The 15605-nt window shown below is 32.1% G+C and overlaps 1 pseudogene; it reads right to left on the minus strand.

The window, feature by feature from the left end:
* Nucleotides 1–12636: 12636 nt before the first annotated feature.
* On the minus strand, nucleotides 12637–14285 carry LOC120076450 (xyloglucan galactosyltransferase XLT2 pseudogene; annotated as a pseudogene).
* Nucleotides 14286–15605: the final 1320 nt, after the last annotated feature.

Raw genomic sequence — 15605 nt, forward strand, 5'->3', positions numbered from 1 at the left:
GTACAGCCAAAAAAGAAAAAAAAAACTATTTTTCTTTTTAATCCTCTTTCCATAAGAAAACATAACCACCCATTAAAGTAGGTGGAGAGAAAAGATGGGGAAGGGAGTTGTAACTCCCTTCCTTATTATTCAAATAATAATAATATAAATAAATAAATATGATAACTAATTTATCATATTATATTTATATTAAATTATATGTTATATCACATATAACATATAACTCATAGTTTTAATATTGTATCACATACAATATAAACTATAGTTTCTTTTCTCTATTTTATGGCATTTAATATAATTGAAGGAAATCAAAACAGAGATCCTTTGAGCAGCGGAAGTGGATCGTTCCAAATCCCATTTAGAATGAACACAAAAACCATTACAGTCTTAAACGAAAACGAACAAATTATGCATAAACAGACATTACAGCATGCTACATATAAGAAAAACACAAGGGATAGAGTATTCAAACCTTTGAAGAACTCTTCTTCAAGTATCCCTCGATCAGTTTCAATTGCGTCCAAAGCAGCACTCGAACGCAACGAGCAGAACATCACCTCCACGAACGTCTAAATGAGCCTCGACCCTAATTTAGTCCAACTCAAACCACGAACTGAACAAGAACACCACCACAAGTATTACCTTGGTATTCTTGGTGTGAGAATCCAGAAGTTGTGGGCTCTGTATGATCTTGGATTGAGGAAAGCAAGAGGTAGATGATCGAGCAAGTGGGAGATGAAGACTGTCTATCGTATAGACGATGTACTAGATCATTTAGAAAACGGAAGCCTATCGTATAGACTTTACTACTCGATTGTGTAGCAACAATCAACGAATAACTATCGCATAGTCAACTCGTAGCTCGATTGTGTATGCTCTCAACGCTATCGCTTAGTAAAAATACTTTTTACTTGATAGCCTTTTTCGTGAGATTTTTTTTCCAAATGAATCAACCATCTAATTTTGGAAAATAATTTTCCTTTTATCTCACAGTTACCATAAAACTTCCAATAACCTCCCACTCAAAACGATTATTAAAGAAAAAGAATTAATTATCATATAATTAATATATTATAAATAAATATGATAACCAATTTATCATATTCTATTTATAACCTATAGTTTTAATATTTCATCATATGAAACATATAAACCATAGTTCTTTTTCTATTTTACGGTATTTAATATAAATCATATTTATATTAATTCCTCCAATTAAAGTATCTAATACATCATATCAATTATATCACATATAATTGAATTTCCTCTTGTTAATTTGAATATTTCAAATCAACCCAAAATCTGATTCTCAATTTGAACCCACTGACCTATCAAGGAGACCTCATGGACCTATAGTTTGAAGCTCTAATGGTACATGAATAACTAACTAAACTCTTTAATCACAAGATCCACTATCCGTTAATTGTTGGTCACTCTATTAAAGACCGACAACTGCACTCTTTGCACTACAAATATATTTATGTGTCCATATAACCAATCAATAGTATGATGACCCTTCACAAATCGTTCGTAAGTACAGTTGGGCCAATTTACCGTTTTGCCCCTGTAGTTACATCTAACTCCTTAAGTACCACTGATTCCTCTAATGAACAATAAGTCATAGTCCTACTATGACTGGGTCTTCTCTTCCAAAGAGAGGGTGTGACCACTATGTTCAAGACCCGAAACCAGCCCTTAAGGGAGCAATTTATCTACTTACCCCTGCTTCGAGGAAAGAGTGAATTTCGTCTTGTGTAGCTGAGTTCCCAGCTCCCCAATCAGACGAATCCCCAAAAAGGTAGGCTTGTTGAGTTGACAATCTGGCCACTCCCACCCATATTAATCAAATGACCGCCCTCATAAGTAGGAGTTTCCAACTCACTCAAGATTAAGATCATGTCACCTATGGTCATTCTAGTGAAATGTAAGTCTCAGTTATCAATGACGTTATATAAAGAGACTAATCATCTCGTGGTCCGGTCTTATACAAACTCTTTGTATAGGATACCGCCGCTTGCATGTCTCCATATGAATTGTTAGGATCAAACCATTTGTAGCACTTTACAACACTTGTAACATCTACAAAGCAGGTCGTATCCGTAGTGTCACCAAGATAAGGTATCCCTCCTTTATCCTTATATTACAGACCATTTAGGTTATTACTTAAGGCATGATTCACTTGTATGTCTCACATACATGCTTAAGTTACATGAAACAACCACGGATCCTAGTTTATTGGATTTGAATAAATGCAAATAAAATAAAATTTATTTTATTAATAACAATGTGTACAAAATGTTTACAAACTACGAGACCATCGAGAGAATTAGGACACCGATCCCAACAAATCTCATTTATATTAAATTTAACAACTATGAATCTCATTCATAGAAAATATATTTGAATTTCATTCAAATATTTATTTCCTCCCATTAAGCTATAATGTATCAAATACACTATGACAATTATATCATATATAATTGAAACAATTTAATTATATATATAATTAAATTCCTCTTATTAATTTGAAAAATTCAAATTAACCCAAAAATTGATTCTCAACTAAATCCTTTTGAGCTACCAAGGGGACCTTATGGACCTGTAGCTTGAAGCTCCAATGATATATGAATAATTAATTAAACTCTTTAATTACATTATTCACCATTCGTTAACTGTCGGACACTCTACTAAAGATCGACAGCTGCACTCTTCGTACTACAAATATATTTCCATGTTCATTAGATATAACCAATCAACAGTATGATGACCCCTCACAAATCGCTCGTAAGTACAGTTGGACCAAATTACCGTTTTGCCCCTATAGTTACATCTAACTCCTTAAGTACCACTGATTCCTCTAATGAACAATAGATCATAGACCTACTATGACTAAACCCCTCTCGAGTCAAGAGAGGGTGTGATGCCACATTGTTCAAGACCCGAAATCAGCCTTTAAGGGAGCAATTTATCTATTTACCCCTGCTTCGGGAAGGAGTGAATTCCATCATGTGTAGCTATGTTCCCAGCTCCCCAATCAGACAAATCCCCAAAATGGTTGGTTTGTTGAGTCGGCGATCTGACCACTCTCATCCACACAAATCAAAGTACCACTCTCATAGGCAGGAGTTCATAACTCACTCAGGATTCAGGTCATGTTACCTATGGTCATCCTGGTGAAATGTAAGTCTCTATTATGAACGATGTTATATAATGAGACTAAACATTTCGTGGTCCAGTCTTATACAAACTCCTTTATATAGAATATCCCGCTCGCATGTCTAATACATGAATGATCAGGATCAGATCATTTATAGCACTTTACAACAATTGTAACACCTACAAAGCGAGCTATACTCGTAGTGTCACTAGGATAAAGTACCAAACCTTATCCATTTACTACCGACCATTTAGGTTATCACTTAAATATGATCCACATGTATGTCTCCACGTATATGTTTAGGTTACAAAGATAACCTTGGATGTTAGTTTATTGGTTTGTGGTTAATGCAACTAAAATATCACATATTTTATAGACAATGAAAAAAATATCAAAGATTTTATTAATCACATAATGAGTTTGTTCATACAATAGTTACTAACTATAGAACCCTACGAGATTTTGGGCATCAATGTTTATTGATGGTAGGTTTTACAATCTGCATTGCATTTATATGATAAATGTTTGTGGATGGTTTGTCGATGGATGTTTCGGGATATAATTTTTTTTTATCGCTTTCTGTTTATTTTACAAAGTTGATTTGTAAGGGCCCTTGCATTTTTTGGCAATAAATTGCAATCAAGTCTATATTTATTTAAGTTTTGAGTCACTTGTAAGGCTTCAGAAGAAGGGTTTGTTGGCTTTTTGATCCTTAATCTCAAATTAATTAATTTTAATTAATTAATTAATCAATGTTTTGATGATAACAAACTCAATTTTTAATTACTGAAAATCTTAGTGTTTTAATATGTCCATAGCGTAGAGCTCGGAACAACGATTCCAACACCTCTTGAATCACTCAAATCGGAGCTAAAACGAAGACGATATGACCGAAACAAATCTATAGAGAAAATACCGTGGTGGATGACGTGGCATAACCAGACCATTTGCATGTAGACATGTGGCAGCATATTGGTTGAATGGTGGATCATTAAGAGATTAATATATGATGGACTTTTGATTTTTGGATTGATTTAAAATAAAAAAATTGAAATTAAAAAGAAATTTAAAAGGAAAATAAATTTAATATTATTTTATGTTTGTGTCTAACGGCTAGTTTTTTACACATGGTATGTTTTTTATTTTTGGATTGACTTTAAAGAGAATGAATTTAAAAAGAAAATGAATTAAAAGGAAAATGAATTTAATATTATTTTATGTTTGTGTCTAACGGCTAGTTTTTGACACATGGTATGTTTTTTATTTTTTGGATTAATTTTAAAAAGAAAATGAATTTCAAAAGAAAAGGAATTTAATATTATATTTTGTTTGTATCTAACGACTAGTTTAGTTTAATATCTCCACCATTGTTTTTTCTTTTCCAAAATCCAATGGTCCAAATTAATTGTGGTTTCTAAAAATTTTTCCATCTCTATATAAACCATCTTTCTCTCCAAATTTTAAACCAACAAATTTTACATTTCATAATCCTCTAAAACTCAAAAGTTCCATTGTTGCTTTCTCTAAGTTCCCAATGTTTTTTCTTTTCATCTTATTCTTGAGAGAGTGTTATTGTAGTGTGAGGATAACTTTGTTGACTGCTTAAACTTGTAAATCCACTCTAGTGAGAGTTGTATTGTGTTCTTCAAAAATTCCAACATTTGTAACGGTTTGATCCTAAACCGTAGAAAGGATCGGGTTTGCTCTTGAACCCGTAAAAGGAGCAGTGGTATAACGGTTGGGCTCTAATCCGTGGAAAGAGTCGGAAAGATTTTATTCGAATTCTCAAGAGGCGCTTGGGGAGTGGAGTAGGTCGAGTTTGACCGAACCACTATAAAAATTACGGTGTCTTCTTCTCTAACTCTTTTCTTTTTATTTTTGCAATTAATTTAAGCAATTTATTGTATGTTTTAGTTTGTTCTTATTTATTTGCTAAAATTTGATAGAATTAGATTATCACATTTTTGTCATCTTATTTATTGCATAAATTGATTTTTTCTTATTATTTATAAAAAGTGTATTAATTAGTTTAATTGGGTTAATTTAGAAAAAAAGTTTAATTAAACCCTATTCACCCCTTCTAGGGTTGCCATATCGATCCAACAATTGGTATCAGAGCGGGTTGCTCTTCTTGAAATATTTATTTCTTGATAAACGTAATTATTTTTTAGCTATGACAACTTTAGGTTTTATCCCTTTTACCGATAGTCAATCTATTATAAAGCCTCCTTTCTTTAATGGTACTAAATATAATTATTGAAAAAATAGATTGAAATTCTTCTTGCTTTCTATTGATTATGATTTATGGGATATTGTTGAGGAAGGTTTTAAAATTCCAACAAAAGATATTGATGGTATTAGCACTATAAAACCTAAGGAAGAATGGTCAATAAATGAAAAGAAAGCATGCTCTTTAAATGCCAAAGCTATTAATTGCTTATTTTGTGCTTTGAATGAAGTTGAGTATAATACAGTGTCTATTTGCAAAACTGCTAAAGAGATATGGGATAAATTAGAAATTACTCATGAAGGAACTAGTCAAGTAAAAGAAACAAAGATTGATATGTTAGTTCATCAATATGAAAATGTTTAAAATTGATGAAAATGAAGCTATTTCCGATATGTTTATTAGATTTACTAACATTGTCAATGCTTTAGAAGGACTTGGGAAAAAGTACTCAAATCTTGAGAAGATAAAGAAGCTATTGTGGTCTTTGCCTAAAAAATGGGAGCCTAAAGTCACCGCCATTCAAGAGGTAAAGGATCTCAAATCTCTCTCCATTGATGAACTCATGGGCTCGTTGTTGACGCATGAGATAAAGATCAAGAAAAACATGGAGGATGAGAAGAAAAAGAAAGAAAAGATTATATCTTTAAAGACCATCTCTTTAGAAGTTGACTCCCAAGATAAAGATGACCTTGATGAAGATGATGTTGCCTATCTTTCACGTAAGTATAAGAACTTCATCAAGAGAAAGAAGCAATTCAAGAAGCATCTCTCCAACCAAAAAGAGTCAAAAGGTGAAAAGAGCAAAAAGGATGAGGTAATATGCTATGAATGCAAGGAGCTGGGTCATATTAGAACCGATTGTCCTTTTCTTAAATCATCCAAGAAATCCAAGAAGAAAGCAAAGAAAGCTACTTGGGATGATAGCGATGAAAGCAAAAGTGGGAGTGATAATGAAGAAGTGGCCAATTTTTGCTTCATGGCTCATAGTGACAAAGAGGATGAACAAAATGATGAGGTAACTCTAGAACCTCTTTCTTATAATGAATTGTTCGAAGCTTTTGAAAATATGCAAAATGATTTAGAAAAACTTAGTTCAAGTATGTTGTGCTTAAAAAGAAATACAATATTTTATCTAGTAAAAATAAGTCTTTACTTGAAGAAATTGCTTGCTTAAAAGAGAATAAGCATGATGCTATGCATATTGATGAAATGAATATCTCTTGTGACAAGTATGCTTTTGATTGTGATGAGAAAAATGCCTTGCTTGACAAAGTTAAATTTCTTGAGCATGATAGTTGTGAAAAAGATAATTTGATTAAATTACTCAAAGAAAAGGAATTTAGTGCTTTGCAAGAACTTGATAAGGCTAAAGAATCTATTAAAAAGTTGACAATAGGTGCTCAAAGATTAGACAAGATAATTGAAGTAGGCAAGCCTTTTGGTGATAAAAGAGGTTTAGGCTATATTGATGAATGTTCTACTCCTTCAAGTTCTAAAACTATCTTTGTTAAAGCATCTCATAATATGCCTAAGCTTAATATGCCTAAGGTTGTGTCTAAGCATGTTAAATCTAACTTTGTGCCTATATGTCATTATTGTGGTGTTGAAGGCCATATTAGACCTAAGTGTTTTAAATTGAAATATGCTCATACTACTTCTCCAAGAAGAAATTTTTCTCAAAAGGCAAAGTTTCACAATGCTCCAAGGAATAATTTCTCCAAGAAAAGTAGAGTGCATAAATTTGTTGTAAGATATAAATCTTTGCATAATGTTGTTTGTTTCTCATGTGGCAAGTTTGGACATACAGCTTATTCTTGTTACTTGTCTAAATCCAATGCCTTAAATGTCTATGCAAAAATGAAATGGATTCCCAAGTTTGTCAATGCTAACCATCTAGGACCCAAACAAGTGTGGGTACTAAAGAATCAAACTTGAACATTTGTGTTTGTAGGTTTGTTTGGAAGCCTCTAAGAAAAACAAGTGGTACTTGGATAGTAGTTGCCCGAGGCACATGATGGGAGACCCATCCAAGTTTGTCTCTCTCTCTAAAAAGGATGGAGGTCTTGTAACCTTTGATGACAACCAGAAAGGTAAAATAATTGGTAAAGGTAGTATAGGTAATGAATCTTCTATTTTAATTGAAAATGTACTTTTGATTGATGGTTTGAAGCATGATTTACTTAGTATTAGTCAATTGTGTGATGAAGGCTTTAGAGTTGTGTTTGATAAAAAGAATTGCATAATTGAAAATGCTAGTGATAGAAAAGTTATATTTTTTTGGAAATAGAGATGAAAATATTTATACTATTGATTTGAATGATTGTCCTATTAATGATAAATGTTTATCGGCTTTGCATAATGATTCTTGGTTATGGCATAGAAGACTAGGACATGCTAGCATGCACTTAATTTTAAATATTTCCAAGAATTCTTTGGTTAGAGGTCTTCCCAAATTTAAATTTGAAAAAGACAAAGTTTGTAATGCTTGTCAAATGGGTAAGCAAACTAAGTCCTCTTTCAAATCTAAAAATGTAATCTCTACAACTAGACCCCTTCAACTATTACACATGGACTTATTTGGCCCTTCTAGAATTGCTAGTTTTGGAGGGAACTATTATGCCTTTATGATAGTTGATGATTTTTCAAGATTTACTTGGGTTTTGATGCTAAAACATAAGGATGATGCTTTGAAAAGCTTTTCTAGTTTTGCAAAAAGAGTTCAAAATGAAAAAGTTTTTTTGATTTCGAAAATTAGGTGTGATCATGGAGGAGAATTTGATAGCAATGCTTTTGAAACTTTTTGTGAAGAAAATGGTTTTTCTCATAATTTCTCCGCTCCAAGAACTCCTCAACAAAATGGTGTAGTTGAAAGGAAAAATCGTACTTTGTAAGAATTTGCTAGATCAATGTTGCATGAGTATGGTTTACCTACATACTTTTGGGCGGAAGCCGTTAACACCGATTGTTATGTTTTAAATAGAGTTTTAATTAGACATTCTTTGAATAAAACTCCTTATGAACTTTGGCATAACAAAATTCCAAATATTGGGTATTTCAAAGTTTTTGGTTGCAAATGTTTTAGTTTGAATAACAAAGAAAAACTTGGAAATTTTGATTCTAAGATAGATGTTGGTATTTTCCTTGTCTATTCCTCTACTAGTAAAGCTTATAGAGTTTTCAATAAAAGAACTTTAGTAATTAAGGAATTTATGCATGTAGTATTTGGTGAATCTTGCAATGTTATTTCTAATGAGCCTATTTATAGTGATGTTTTAGAAGAAAATTTTGGAGATTTACTTGTTAGTGACAAAGGCAAGGAAATTGTTTCAAGTAAGCAAGAGATGAGCTTAATCGAAAAGAACGAAGTTGGTTTTTCATCCATGCCTAAAGAGTGGAGGTATGCTCCTTCCCATCCCAAAGAATTAATTCTTGGTGATCCCGAACAAGGTGTAAAAACTCGTTCCTCCTTAATATGTTTAATAATATTGCTTTTGTTTCTCAAGTTGAACCAAAAAGTTTTAAAGATGCCGAAAATGATGAATTTTGGATTTTAGCTATGCAAGAATAATTAAATCAATTTGAAAGGAATAAAGTTTGGGAGTTAGTTCCTAGGCCCTCTCATACTTCTATAATTAGAACTAAATGGGTCTTTAGAAATAAAATGGATGAAAATGGAAATATCATTAGAAATAAAACTAGACTTGTAGCTCAAGGTTATTGTCAAGAGGAAGGAATAGATTATGAAGAAACTTTTACACCCATTGCTAGATTAGAAGCTATTAGAATGTTGCTTGCTTTTGCTTCTTATAAGAACTTCATTTTTTATCAAATGGATGTGAAAAGTGTATTTTTAAATGGTTATATCATGGAGGAAGTTTATGTAAAACAACCTCCGGGGTTTGAAAGTTTTGATTTTCCTAATCATGTCTATAAGTTGAAAAAGGCTCTTTATGGCTTAAAACAAGCTCCAAGAGCTTGGTATGATAGACTTAGTAATTTCTTGCTTGAGAATGGAAAATGATATGTTTTTAGTACAAATATATGTGGATGGTATTATTTTTTGTTCTACTAATCCATCTTTGTGTGAAGAATTTTCTAAGTGTATGCATAGTGAATTTGAGATGAGTATGATGGGAGAACTTAGCTTCTCCCTTGGACTCCAAATCAAACAACTCAAGGATGGTATTTTCATAAGTCAAGAAAAATACACAAGGGATTTACTCAAAAGGTTCAAATTCAATGAAGGTAAAATTGCAAACTCCTATGAGCACATCCATTAAGCTTGACATGGATGAAAAAGGTAAGTGTGTGTATATAAAAACTTATAGAGGTATGATTGGATTTTTACTTTATTTAACCGCTAGTAGACCCGATATTATGTAGATTTCAATCTTGTCCTAAGGAATCACATTTACATGCCATTAAAAGAATTTTTAAATATTTGTTTGGTACTATTGATTTAGGCTTATGGTAACCTAGAAATGTTGAATTTAATTTGGTAGAATATTCCGATGCAGATTTTGCGGGTAGTTTACTTGACCATAAGAGTACTAGTGGGACTTGTCAATTTTTTTGTAGTTCCATCTTGGTTTAGTAAAAAGCAAAATTCAGTTGCCTTATCCACTACCGAAGCGGAATATATTGCAGTTGCTAGTTGTTGTGCTCAAATTCTTTGGATGAAACAAACTCTTTGTGATTTTGGATTAAAGTTTGATAATGTGCCTATATTTTGTGATAATACTAGTGCTATTAATTTGACTAAAAATCCTATACATCATTCTAGGACTAAGCATATTGATATTAGGCATCACTTTATTAAAGAGCATGTGCAAAATGATAATATTACTCTTGAATTTGTAGGCTCTATTAATCAATTAGCGGATATTTTTACCAAGCCTTTGAATGAAGAAAACTTTTGCAAAAATAGGCTTGAGCTCGATATTATTCGTTGTGATACCTCTTGATTTTATAATTTTACTTGTTAAATCTTTTAGAAGATATTTTGATAGGAGGAGATATGGAAAGCATGTGTTAATATTCGTAGGGGGAGTTGTGCTAAATTTATGTTCATGTTTTTAAGGAAAACATTTATGTAGTTCTAAATTTTTCTTAATTATTCTTTTGATGATTCCAAAGGAGGAGAAGTTTAAGAAAAATATGCTATAAATTTGTTATGATTTTGATTGTATTAATTAGGGGGAGAATTCATTTTTTGAGTGAATTTCAAGAATGATCTTTATGGTGATATGTTGATTTTTATTATGTGCTACATATGGTTTACATGTATTTCAAGCTATTTTTCTTGAATGGTTTGTCATCATCAAAAAGGGGAGATTATTGGCTTTTTGGCCCTTAATCTCAAATTAATTAATTTTAATTAATTAATTAATCATTATTTTGATGATAACAAACTCAATTTTTAATTATTGAAAATCTTAGTGTTTTAATATGTTCATACCGTAGAGCTCGGAACAACAATTCCAACACCTCTTGAATCACTCAAATCGGAGCTAAAACGAAGACGATATGACCGAAACAAATCTATAGAGAAAATACCGTGGTGGATGACGTGGCATAACCAGACCATTTGCATGTAGACATGTGGCAGCATATTGGTTGAATGGTGGATCATTAAGAGATTAATATATGATGGACTTTTGATTTTTGGATTGATTTAAAATAAAAAAATTGAAATTAAAAGGAAAATAAATTTAATATTATTTTATGTTTGTGTCTAACGGGAATGAATTTAAAAAAAAAATGAATTTAATATTATTTTATGTTTGTGTCTAAGTTTTTGACACATAGTATGTTTTTTTATTTTTTGGATTAATTTTAAAAAGAAAATGTATTTCAAAAGAAAATGAATTTAATATTATATTTTGTTTGTATCTGACGACTAGTTTAGTTTAAAATCTCTACCATTTTTTTTTCTTTTCCAAAATCCAATGGTCCAAACTAATTGTGGTTTTTAAAAATTTTTCCATCTCTATATAAACCATCTTCCTCTCCAAATTTTAAACCAACAAATTTTACATTTCATAATTCTCCAAAACTCAAAAGTTCCATTGTTGCTCTCTCTAAGTTCCCATTTTTTTTTCTTTTCATCTTATTCTTGAGAGAGTGTTATTGTATTGTGAGGATTAACTTGTTAAGTACTTAAACTTGTAAATCTACTCTAATGAGAGTTGTATTGTGTTCTTAAAAAATTCCAACACATAAGATGAAAAGAAGAAAATTAAGTCTAAAAGAGAACAACAAAGAAGGCTCAATGAAATATAAATGGTTGTAAAAATAATGTGAAATTGTTGTGAAAATTTGGATAGATTTTGGAAAAGAAAAATGAATGGTGGAGATTTTTCTTTTTAAAATCAACTAGTAGATAGACACAAATATAAAATAATAAAAAAAAAAATCATTTTCCTTTAAAAATCAATCCAAAAATAAAAAACTCACTATGTGTCTGTCCTCCTATGCTCCAAGTGACACCTTTTAGTTGGTCCACTTTGATTTAAAAAAATTGTCACGAGATTTTTTCGTTACTTTTTTCGGCTGTCTTCTTTGTTTGAACTTCAGTTTGAGTTTAAAATTGAATTGGAATCGTTGTTCCGAACTCTAGGACACTTCAAAAAATTAAAATTATTAATGAATAAGAGCAAATTTGTTATCATCAATACATTAATTAATTTGAGATTAAAAAGTAGAAAGCCAACATTCCATCTCTAAATTTGAGCCAAATTTACTAGATAGTGTAAGGTTAGGATTCATCTTAATTAAACATTTTCAATCATGTTTTAACTTGAAATGATTAAATTTAACTACGCTCCCTCCCGTACTTCTCATTATCTAAATTTTCATGCCTTTATAATACATTTTTAAGATGAATATCAAATAAGCACATTTATTACGACTTATGCTAAATTCAATGATAATATCATATTACTAAACTCTTAACCAAAATGAAAAAAAAAATTCCACTTCTGAGTAGGCCAATATATTTTTTTCTCAATCTTACAAATACAAAATATAAATAGAACTAAGGTAATAAACAAAAAATAATGATTAGATACTAAAAGTAAAATGAAAAAAAATTATTTTAATTATATATATATATTTTACCAATGCAGACATTTATTGGATGCTCCGTATAACTCATATTGCACCCAAGTATTTTTAATAAGCAAATAACCGACGCTAAAACAGAATATTAACCAACTTCAGTATGACTAAACTAACTCATACTACATCTAATAAACATTAGGATAGTTTCACCAAATAATTTCTCCATAAACAAACGACGATCCCTTTATGAAAAATTCCACTACAGCTTCAACTTTCAACTATATAAAATCACATAGATTTGCACATCAAATTAAGACAACTGAAATATTCCTTCATATATTGCTAAAAAAATGGAAGGAAAAAATAAAATTCAATCCAACTCCCATTTACCTACACTATTAGGGCGATGATTAAATCTCTTGAAGATGCCATTGAGAGCAATATCAAAAGCATCCTTAATACTTTCCAATCCTTCAGGAGCACTCGCATAAACAATTTTCGGTATCGTTTCAATCACTTTCTCTCTCATCTTCCTCACTTTCTCTCTGCTAAATTTCTCCAACACCTCTCTAATGGACGCCGATCCATTTCTCACCTCCTTGTGATCTATAAAAACAGAGTAACTCCCCGGTTCGCCCGGCAAGAACCATTCATATTGCCCGTAAGCGGTTCTCTCCCAAAAGATAACCGGAATCGAACCGGTCAACAAGCAATCAAACACCGATTTTCTCGAATACGAATCGCCTTTCGGCTGCAAACAGAAATCCGAGTCCAGGAATGTTTCCAAAACCGCCGAGTCACCACTCGCGCACCGGTTCCCAGTGCACTTCACGCCTCGGCACGAACCGGCCGATTCGTTGATGCAGTAACTCAGTAAATAGGCTCTAAAGTCATTCTTTATTTCGTGACGTGTACCGCCAGCGAAGCAGAAGAGCTTCGTTCTGTTACGTTCACGAACGAAGCTTTGCCAATTTAACACGTCAGCGTCAGATCTAGGGTGGAATCCTGTGGGAAAAGGTACACCGATATCCAATGGATCGGACGGTTCTCTTTCGACGATTAATCTCGCTACGTTTTTCATTCCTGGCATGAATGCAAAACTGGACCCCCATTGGTTGATCCCCCACCGTTTAAAGTCCCACGTCAGTCGTCCTAACGTGATGAAATGATCTCCACCGTTTGATCTATTCCAATACGGCTGATTCTGGACCCACTTGATCAATTTCTCCGAATCCCTATCGCGATCAGAAGTAGTGTAATTCATCCATAGGAACCGTCCGATGGAAAGACCAGCATAAAACGGTATGTAGAAGGCCGTAGCTGATTCCGGCTCTAACGTTCTACACTTATGGTTAAGAATCCGATTATGTATAATCGGTTCCAGCATGTACTGTTCCGACCAAAACCACGCCGGAGCTAGACCGTCGGGAACAACGCCGATGAGCTCTGTCGCTTGTCGTCCGAAGCCGCCATTGGACACGTCATCACAGCGGGAGGTCCACGGGTCTAAGGACTCGCAATTTTCCAATAATTCTTTATTGAAAATGGGCGGCAGGTCGTAGACGAATACTCTCCCGGAGCTGCATGGGTCTCCGGTGACGGTCTTAGAGGATTGGCGGCCGTCGCGAGAGGCGGCGAGGGAAAGTGGAGCGGAGCAAGTGGTGGTGAAGATGAGGTAAATTTGTAAAAAGATGACGGTTAAAACGAGGATCCATGAGGGATAAAATCGTGTGAAGGAATTGGGGGAGAAGGCTTTGGGATTAATCTTAAAATTCATTCTAATAGTACTAATGGGTTTAGAGACATTAGAGATTTTTGTGGAGTTATGTGAGGGGAAAGGAAGTGAAGGACATTGGGATTAATACAAAAGAAGGGCCATTTTTATGGTGTATAGAGACAAAATTAAAGAGAATTAATTATATTTTTTCGTAATTAAGCATGTGTATGATCCTTTTCTTCTGTTGGGATACAACTTAAACCTGGTTAAACTTAAATCTTTAGACCACCTACTCTAATATCATTTTTGAAAATGAAATCTTCTTTAATATCATTTAATTAGCCGCTGTTTTTCCCAAAAGTTCGGCCGTCGGCTTTTAATTTTTCATTTTATTTGTACAATCAAATTAATCAATATGAGTATTCACTTCATAAACTCTAAAAATACCTTTTCAAACAATTTTAAAAATATATTCTCATATAGTATCTTTAGAATGAAATTAAGTTATTATTAATATTTAATTAGTTCAATAAAAATTAATTTATAAAACTAAATTTAAAATTTATTGAGGGAAGAGACACCAAATTAATGAAAATAAAATCCACTGCAATAATCAAAATAATATATTAACCAATTTTTGAATGCATTATGAATAATTAATCCACTATTGTTTTTTTGCTCAAATTTTTTGCATGCCCAACTTTGCTTTTAAACATTTCAATCTCACAGCAGCAAAATTAGTTTGGTATCTTAAATATATCATAGTTGAGAAAACATGATGTTAAATATAATTCTGTATGGAATTGGAAAAAATAAACTATGAATTACAAATTCAAATGATTCAAAAAGTTCATGCATGGCGTATAATACAAAGTCGCAGTCAAGTTTTGGGGAAAACAAAGAGGATCTTAAGGATCCTGTTTGGCAAGCTTAGCTGTATTAACCCTTATTTTACCGATGTGACATAAATCATAATTCATCCATATGCTTTTATTTATCCCCAAAATGTAAAGCCAATTAGGCAAAAGGGTCAAAATCTGTTGCCTGTATTCTAAGTATTCACTTTTTTCAAAATCAATGTATAAACCAAAAGTGATCAGAATATCGTTCCATTGACGAAAACCACTTTTTTAATTTTGTAATTATATTATCTTTATAGTTTTATATTTTGATGAATGAAGTTGGACGTCAAATAGTGCTTCTTTTCCCACTGAATTTTTGGTACATGTTTTCTATACATTTTTTAAAGTATGGGAAAAAAAAATAATCAACAAATTAAACTTTTTTTTTATTTTTTTATGTTAATTTATGTTTTAATAGGTGGAGTAATACAAAGTGTTTACTTTGTTTCTCGCATTTTTTTGGTCAATAATATATATGTAGCGTCCGACTATAATTTTTTTTTAACTATAACAGATTGCGTAACTAATATTGCGTTT

The sequence above is a fragment of the Benincasa hispida genome, chromosome 1 (assembly GCF_027475165.1).
Source record: "Benincasa hispida cultivar pf3 chromosome 1, pf3_genome.v1.1, whole genome shotgun sequence".
Lineage (NCBI taxonomy): Eukaryota > Viridiplantae > Streptophyta > Magnoliopsida > Cucurbitales > Cucurbitaceae > Benincasa > Benincasa hispida.